The sequence below is a fragment of the Falco peregrinus genome, chromosome 6 (assembly GCF_023634155.1).
Source record: "Falco peregrinus isolate bFalPer1 chromosome 6, bFalPer1.pri, whole genome shotgun sequence".
NCBI lineage: Eukaryota > Metazoa > Chordata > Aves > Falconiformes > Falconidae > Falco > Falco peregrinus.
Genome location: NC_073726.1, coordinates 48,991,334 through 48,999,487, shown reverse-complemented (window position 1 = coordinate 48,999,487; position 8,154 = coordinate 48,991,334). Strand labels below are relative to the sequence as shown.

Here is an 8,154-nt window from a genome sequence, read left to right as displayed (position 1 = left end):
TGCTGGCTTTGTTGTCTCATATTGACTGCTAGAGAAAATAATGGCTTGAGGGATTCTAGAAGTTGTATTACTGATTCTTAAGAATTGTAAGAAACTTCACTGTTGAAAGGAGAATTTTTATTTTTCAAAAACTATAGCAATAAAGGAAACTTTTGGTACATAAACCCTAACTTTCCAAGTAGAATAAATAGAAATTACTTGAAAGGTCTGAGCTGGTAGTGCTGTATACACAAAGGAAGTGGGGATGACAGGCTACTTTGGTATATCAGCCTAGTTCCTGAAAACCACTTCTTTATTAGTGTTAACTTCAGCAGGTTGCAGTATTTAGCTAAGCCCTTTGCATGACTGAAAATGCCCGGAAACAACATTCCACGACACATAACTTCAGTCACCAGGGTCTGAGCTCGCTTTACAACAACATGGCGGTTTGCCGCAGTATTGCTGAAATTGGGTAATTTCAACAGGCTGAAGACCAGTCAAAGAAACTGGGAGGCAAAGTTGGTGCTGCCAGGGCAGGGGCTGTGAAGGGCATCAGCGCAGACCATGGCTGGTCCTTACCTGTTGTCTTAGACAGAGGGCATGCTACAGGCTAGGTAAAATTCAGCTGCCAGGAAAGCAGATGAGAAGCTATTCTGCTTGCTAAGGAAGGAATTACGTGTCCGGCTTTTGGTGTCTGAGAAGGGACTGAAGGGGAAGGACACAGAAAAGCCAGCAGCTCCTATGACAGGTAGCACTTCTCACAGGGTATATCAAATAACTGACCATCAGGACTAGTTCGATGCTGAAAGGTGTATTAGTAGAGCTCAAAGTTCCAGGGGAGTAACTAGTATCAGCACAGTCTGAAACCACATATAAAAAAAGTCTGGCTAGATAACTGAATTTCATGGAAAAAAAATAAGCTTATAGCATAATTAATCTGTACTGTCCCAGGGTTGCCAAAGTGGGGAGGGATTACCTGTGTTTATTAATCAGGTTATCTACAGGGCTTTGAAGTAGCCTGTCCCTCTGAAAAAGATTAGGGAAATGTAGAAACGTATCATCATGATTATGGTGTTTCATCTGCCTGATAAATTGTGGATTTTATTCTACGTAAATCCTATTTACAAAAAGGATTGCACCTGTGTTTTGTTTCCTTCCAGATTTGGAGCCATTAACTCTCCAGGAACTGAAATACCAAAATAATACCATTACTTTCTGTGGTATTAAGGAGGAATAAAATGCAGGAGCAAAAGCCATTTATATTAGCCTAAGGAACAAGCTGACATTTAGTAGGAAAAAGTTCAAACAGATAATACCCAGGAAAAGTTTAGTGCTGAGTGCTGCAAAGAACAAAATAAATTTTAAAAAATCCAAATTCAATGTTCCTGCTTTAATTTTTCTTTCACTGGCAGGCAGGGTTTATGTAAGTAAATCCTTTTGTTTTCAGTCAAATTGTTCCATAACTGATGTTTCATCGCTGAGGCTTGCAATTTGGTGCATCGTCAGTTAATAAATAGTAAGTGCAGAGGTGTGTTAAATGCAGGAAAAGATTCAAAGTCCAATGCAAATCCTTTTTTTGACTTTATTAAGGTTATTTGGATCAGGCTTGATAACAAGAATTATATAAGAAACAGTTCCACGACTGATAGTTGAAAGCTGTAAAATCCTTTTCCAAAATGTGTTGTTACAATTTAATCGTCTCTCTTTAGGTTGCAGCCCTGAAATAGGTTCTGTTCCCCTGAATCTCTGTACCCACACCCACTGTGTCTCAGGGAGAATCTCCATTTTGAGGGATTGCTCTGGACACCTGTATTACAGACATCACACATTTGCTTTTTTCTTGCCTAGCACGCTGCTTGACACAGTCTGGAGGGCAGAGTAAGTTGTGGATCAACTATTATTGTTTATGGGCTTTTCAGCCCGTTCATTTTCTTTAGAGCAGCATTAAACAAGACTGAGCCTATATTAGCTGCAATTTACCCATCTGTAAAGTGGCCAGTGGACTTTACATTTTGTAATTTATCAGCGTGGGGTGAAAAGTCACTTATATTTCAACTAACATTGATGGGAACTTCAGCTGCAATGATGGTAATATCTTTGACTGGCTGCATTGCTAGGAAGAGAAAAGAAAATAAAGTTAGGAAATTAAGGTTCTTGTCTAACTGGATTGCAGTGGAAGTAGCATCGCAGCTCCTTTGTGAGCTGATGCGCTTCAGATGTGTGTTGTCTGCGAGGCAAACTGCTTGCAAGAAGGTAACTGCTTTCTGGAAATCTGTATGTTTAACTCCCCTGATGGAAGATGCAGTGCCTACTGCGGGCTGCTTAACTAACCCACTGTAACCATACATGCAGGCAGGTTTCATTTTGAAAGGGAACAAAATAGAGTAAGCGGATTTTTAATCAAAGCATATTTTTTGTTTGAAAACAGGACATATGGAAAAAGTATAACCAGTGACAAACCTCTTGCTAGGCTACCTGTAAAAACTTTCCATGAATCATTACTAGCTCCAGAAAGGCTTAACCTGAAAGTAAGAACCTTTAAAAATATAGGTACTGTACATGAGTTTGTCCAGTTCAAAGCCCGGGAAAGAAACAGATTACAAAAAGCAGTAGTTACTCTTCTCCTAAACCAGCCTTTCAGTCTTTTATCTAAAATGCTAGACAACCATTTCATATGCTGTAATTTGCAAACAAAATAAGTTGGTTTTGTGAAAAGGTTTCAGACTTAAATCTTACATTCCTTTTACTTATTTGTCAATCTTTGATTTTCAGGATGATTGGTGAATTTTCTGTTTGTTCTCACATTATTAAAATGGTTGCTTTATATTTAAAAAAGTGTTTCAGATATCTGCAGTAAATATTTAGAGGCTTGCAGTATTTCATGTCTCCTCAAAGCATCTTTAAATTAAACTTAAAAACCAGAGAACTAGGTTAATTCATATTTTTAACGAAAATTGACTAAAAATTTGGAGAAATACTGAGTCACATTTTGCAAATATTAATTGCAGGGGTTTTATTACCATTCATTGCAGAGATTTATTTTTTTTTTTTCCTGGAATGAACATAAAAGTGTCACATTTGATGCCTGCTTCTTTCTTATAACTATTCTGCATTCAACTTTTGGCTAGAGATTATTTGTATCAAAGTAATTAATTCACTGCAGTACTGCTAATAAACACTTATTTTTATTATTGAAACAAATGTAAATGTATAGACACTACACGGCCACTTCAAACCCCACGGTTTATGATGTTTTGGAACTTTCTCTGCTATATTTTACCTATATGCTGGACATGCCTTTTAATAAAATAATACTTTTAAGGAAGTTTGTCATGTGTCACCTACATTTTATATTCATTGCTCTCTTCGAACTGCATTTAATTTCAAGCCTTTATTATTTAAATGAATGGGAAGTCATAATCTAAGCGGCAGGCCAGGGGCTGATCCCTTCGGTGACGCACTTCAGTGCTGCCTGTCATCTTTTCTCAGGACTGATAAGGAACCACTTTTGGAGTAGCAAATGTCACCTGAAGAGCAGAGCGATACCCCCTCCCAACCCACAGTCCAGTCCCCTCAAACCCTGCCGGCACCCAGCGCAGCACACCCAAGCTCGGTCTACAAGTTGGGCAACGCCTCCGCACCAAACCCTTTCCTTCCTTGGCATCAGCCTGGTTTTTGCTGGCTGGCGCAGGAGACCTGGATGTCGGCATTAGGGAGGCCCACGCTCGTGAAGGGGAGTGCAATGGGGACCATAGTGAGGAGGATGGGGAGAGAGGGAGGAAAGGATTATTGCCTGGGATGGTGGTGGATGGCAATGTCTTGCAAGACCCTCCTCTGGTCTTCAGACCACCGAGTTTGGGCCACCCTTACTTGTATTTTAACAGTGTTTTTGGGATACATCACATTAAGAAATGTTTTCTTTGTTGTTCTTTCTAAAAATGACAGGCAACCATATAATATATGTTTCTTTTTTTTCCATCTTCATTTCAGAGGTTTTGTGAGAGATTTAACCAATTAGATGTGTTTTTAATAAAAAAATCTAGAGGCTCATATTTCTTTTCTTTTGTCCTTAAAGTTGGAATGCTGTCCTACAGACAATTGAAAACAGCATAGTCTTAATAGATTAAATCTGCTTGCACTGGTTTTAAAAACACAGTTTGGCTCTTGTTATCAGCAGAAACAAATTAGTCTGTAGAAAACAAAGAAATACATACATGCTAGGATACAGCTTGACTCTAATTAGCATAAAGGATTCTCTCAAAAGCTTTTTTTTAAAAAAATATCTCATTATACTTGCCAGAGTTTCTAAAAAGATTTGAGACTTTCAAGTGAGCTTTAAAAAAGTGTATGGTAAATTTAAAAATCTGGTATTCTGACCTGGAATAACCCTCATGTAAAAAGAATAGCATTGTCAGAAGACATGCTGCTTAGCTTCATTCCTACAGATTTGGACTTGCTACCCTGAACTCAGCAGTCCTCAAAAAGAGTGGCTTGATGACCACCGGTGATTCCCCAGTCCACAGAAAGAGAACAAGGCTTTAACTCTAAAAGTCTGATGATACTGATGTGCAGGACTGACCGTGGTCTGTTGATCAACGAAGTCTAGAAATACTTTTTTAAGCTACATGGTTAGCTTTGAGATTTGAGCAGAGTTAGTGGGGAGCTGAGCTGAACCCAAACTGCCTCAATGACAGATATATAGAGATACGTATTTGTCCCTAAAACTGGAACAGAACCAAACCATCCTTCTGTAGTTTTGTTGAACTCAGGCCAGAACTGAACTGGAAGAACTTTAGTCAGGGCTGAGCCCAAACAGAACTGGACTGAAAAGGTTAAGGGTTTCTCTCCTTGGACTTAAAAGTATTACCTGTGTGCATCTTTATCCATAACTGCAGAGTATAATCAACACCTGGGGTGCATTGCTAAAGATGAATCCAAAATACCAGTAGCACATTTACAGTTTCCACTAGTGAATTTGCAGCACTAGTTATAAACTAGTGGAAGGAAAAGGAAACACCAGATTTTTCCCTTTAATCAAACTTGGACCATTGCTGTCATACTCTTCCTTCCTAGGCTTACCTGTTATCTTTCACTGCTTTCCCTCTTTGCATCTCTGTTCAGACTGCAAGCAAAGATGTGACTAAAAGCTGCATGTGCAACTGCTACCATTTACTTCAGTGGGAACCAGAGTTGCTCTGTGCATATCCATATGTTTTGCTAACTTTCTAAGATATTCTTGGACAGTACAAAATAAATAATCCTAATTGTGTCATCTGGCAAAAAGATACAGTAAATGCAAGTGATGTAACTGCTCGTCTTCATGTTCTATTTTAAAATGTAGGCACATTATCTACAATTAAATGCAGCTGTCAGGATTACAATGACGTGGTATTTTAAAAGTCTCCAAGTTTGGTCAGTCTGACTCCAGACATAATACAGTTCCTTAGATCGTGACTGAAGAAAAAAAAAAAACCCGGCAATCACAAATACAAGAAGCTGAGAAAGGAAACTTGCAGTAGCTGTACAGCGCTGTGCTGAGGTATAATCATATAGATGGATTGTGGTGTTCCCTGCTCCCTGGTGCCAGTTTGTGTTGTATTTTCTCACAACCAGTATTACAGACTATCCATGACATGAAAATTTAAAACCACCTCAGCTGTACTTTGGCTATAACAGCAGCATGCTTCTTGTCTTACAGTTACTGATGATGACTTACTTGTGTGGTTTCCAGTGTTGTCAAGGTCATAATAAATATGTTAATCCATCGCTCTGGAACAACTCATAGGAGTATTTAATTTTTTTATGTCTGTGTTCCTAGAAGACTAACATGTGTTCCTGAGACAAAAACATTTACCTTGGTTTGAAAGATGTACTGGAATAAGATACTATTTATCAATTATTCAAAAGCAATTTAAACCCCTTGTATCAAATTTATTGTCTGGAAATAATCCTAGATAAGTGTGTTATGCCAATTAAACCAAAAACTTCTTTACAATTGCCAAATAAGTAGCACCTCTGCAGAAGTTGGCCACATAATAAATGTACATAATTTTTTACACATTTCTTAAATCCAGCATACAAACTTTGCCTTTAAGACTGCAATTTACATTCTGCATCCACATAAATTCTCAACTTCGTTGTGTTTGTCAGCCACATGAAAATCAAAGGAAAATGATCTAAGCTTTCAGAGTGTGACTTATATGTGTATCTTAATGCAAAATCTTGTAGATAAACATCATGTTAAGCATACGTAGTATCTCAGCTCTACCAATAATACTTTGTTATATTTTTCCATGGCAAACATTTCCTGGGTGCAGTACCTAGGAAAGGCACGTAAAGGTTTCCATAACACAACTTCCAAACACCCTTGAATCTTCCAAATACCCTTAAATCTGTATGATTAGTCTAACCTGACTGTACAAATGGGATTCACACGGTGGCAACATTTCTAGCAGCAGCTGCCCCAACCATCTCTCCTGCTTTTCCTAGCTGTGGTTGCCTGCAGCTTCAAGGTAGCACGTTCCAGCTCTGCAGGATCTGTTTTTGTTTGATTTCCCATCCCCCCCCCCTCCCCTTCATTGCTCTTGGGATCCCAACTGAAAACAGCCAAACTGCTCAAGCCCGTGTGACACTTGGCACCTACGTAAAGATGGAAAAAAGTTCTTCGATGCTATGTGATAGGAAACCACACTGTCTCATTGTTATAGCTCTGTGAATTGCAGTTTTCTCTCTCCTGCTGTACTTTGGTTTCCAATGTTTGCACAAAATGACCTGAAAGAGATGTTTTTCTATTCAGTAACAGATGAATACAGTTATGAGGATATGCATAGGGCTGCGGTAGACACAGGCTGGATCTTACTTTACTAAATGGTTTTCATCTGTGAAAGTTCTTCGTTTTCAGGCTGTACAGATGTAAGTAATGAAGCTAAATATACATAGTATTCGATATAGTATTAATGCGTGTTTGGTAAGATGATGCCAGCACCTGGACGATGTATGGTTTAGCATACACTTGCAAACAGGAACCAGTATCCCTAGAAAGTAATGAGATCAGCTCCTTCTAATGTCACGAAAACTCCAATTTTTCGTAATTTCCAATTTAATTTTGGACACGACTCCTCCACTATCGAAAAAAATTCGCACCGCCCAGAGGCTGAGAGCGCAGCGGGTCCTCCGCGCTGCCGGGCAGGAGCCGCATCCCGCTCGCCCCACAGCAGGGGGTCCCCGCCGCGGCCCCTCTCCCGCCGGCGGCGGCCGCCCTGCCTGCCGGTGGCCGCCCTGCCCGCCGGTGGCCGCCCTGCCCGCCCTGCCCGCCGGTGGCCGCCCTGCCCGCCGGGCGCCCCCTTGCCGGGCGCCCCCGCGCGAGCTCCAGCCAGTGCCGCCGCGGCCGGGGGCTCCGCGCTGCCTGCGCCCCCCCCGCCCCCGCAGACCTGCTGCAGACCCGCCCGCGTCCCCCGCCCCGAGGCCCACCTTCCCGGCCGGGAGGCGGGTGGGACGCAGCTCCGCGCCCCGACCTGCGGGGGCGCCCTGCCTCGCTGCCCATAGCTGACATGGCGGCCGCGGCGCGCGCGCCCGCCCCGTCCTCAGCGGGGCCGGCGGCGGCGGCCCTTCCTCGGCCGGCCCGCAGCAGGGCGGCGGCGGCGGCTTCCGGCGAAGCTCTCTTGCCTTCAACAAAGATGGTGCTCCCCGCGCAGGCTCGGCGGGCACCCGGGCGCCCGGTGTAGCTCCCCACTGCCCTCTCGTAAGTACGGGGCGAGGGCGGCGGGGCTCTCCCCTCACGGCGCTCGCCGCCCCCCCACGGCGGCCCGGCCCGGCTGCCCGCGCCCGCTGCCCCGGCCGCCGCCGGGGGGAAGCGGCACTAAACAGAGCCGAGGGGCCGTCAGGCGGCGGCACCCCTCGCCGCGGGGCCGGGGCAGGGGCCGGGCTTTCGCGGGGCGGGCCGGGGCGGCAGGGGCCGCGGGCCGGCGGCAGCGCCCGCCTCCGCTGCGGCTGTCGTGATCGGGGGGCGGGCGGAGGTGGGCGGCCGCCGTGCGCCGCCGGCCGGGCTGCAGGCGCGGCAGGGGCGGCAGCTGCCGGGCCTCGGTGACCGGGGAGAAGCCAAACGGAGAACTGGAGACTGGCGGGGGCGACGTGTGGCGCGTGTTCGCGCCGTGCGCGCGGGCATGGCGGGGGGGC

At 44.2% G+C, this 8,154-nt stretch overlaps 1 protein-coding gene across 5 annotated transcripts in view; it reads left to right on the top strand.

The window, feature by feature from the left end:
* Positions 1–7,274: 7,274 nt before the first annotated feature.
* CRADD (CASP2 and RIPK1 domain containing adaptor with death domain) overlaps positions 7,275–8,154 on the top strand; it is an 82,675-nt gene continuing 81,795 nt past the window's right edge. Inside the window, exon 1 of one of the 5 annotated variants that reach the window (XR_008747846.1) lies at positions 7,275–7,720. The gene's annotated coding sequence lies outside the window, so the exon portion shown is untranslated. The remainder of the gene's footprint in view (positions 7,721–8,154) is intronic. The other 4 variants (XM_055808548.1, XM_055808550.1, XM_055808551.1 and 1 more) reach the window with 4 other exon arrangements.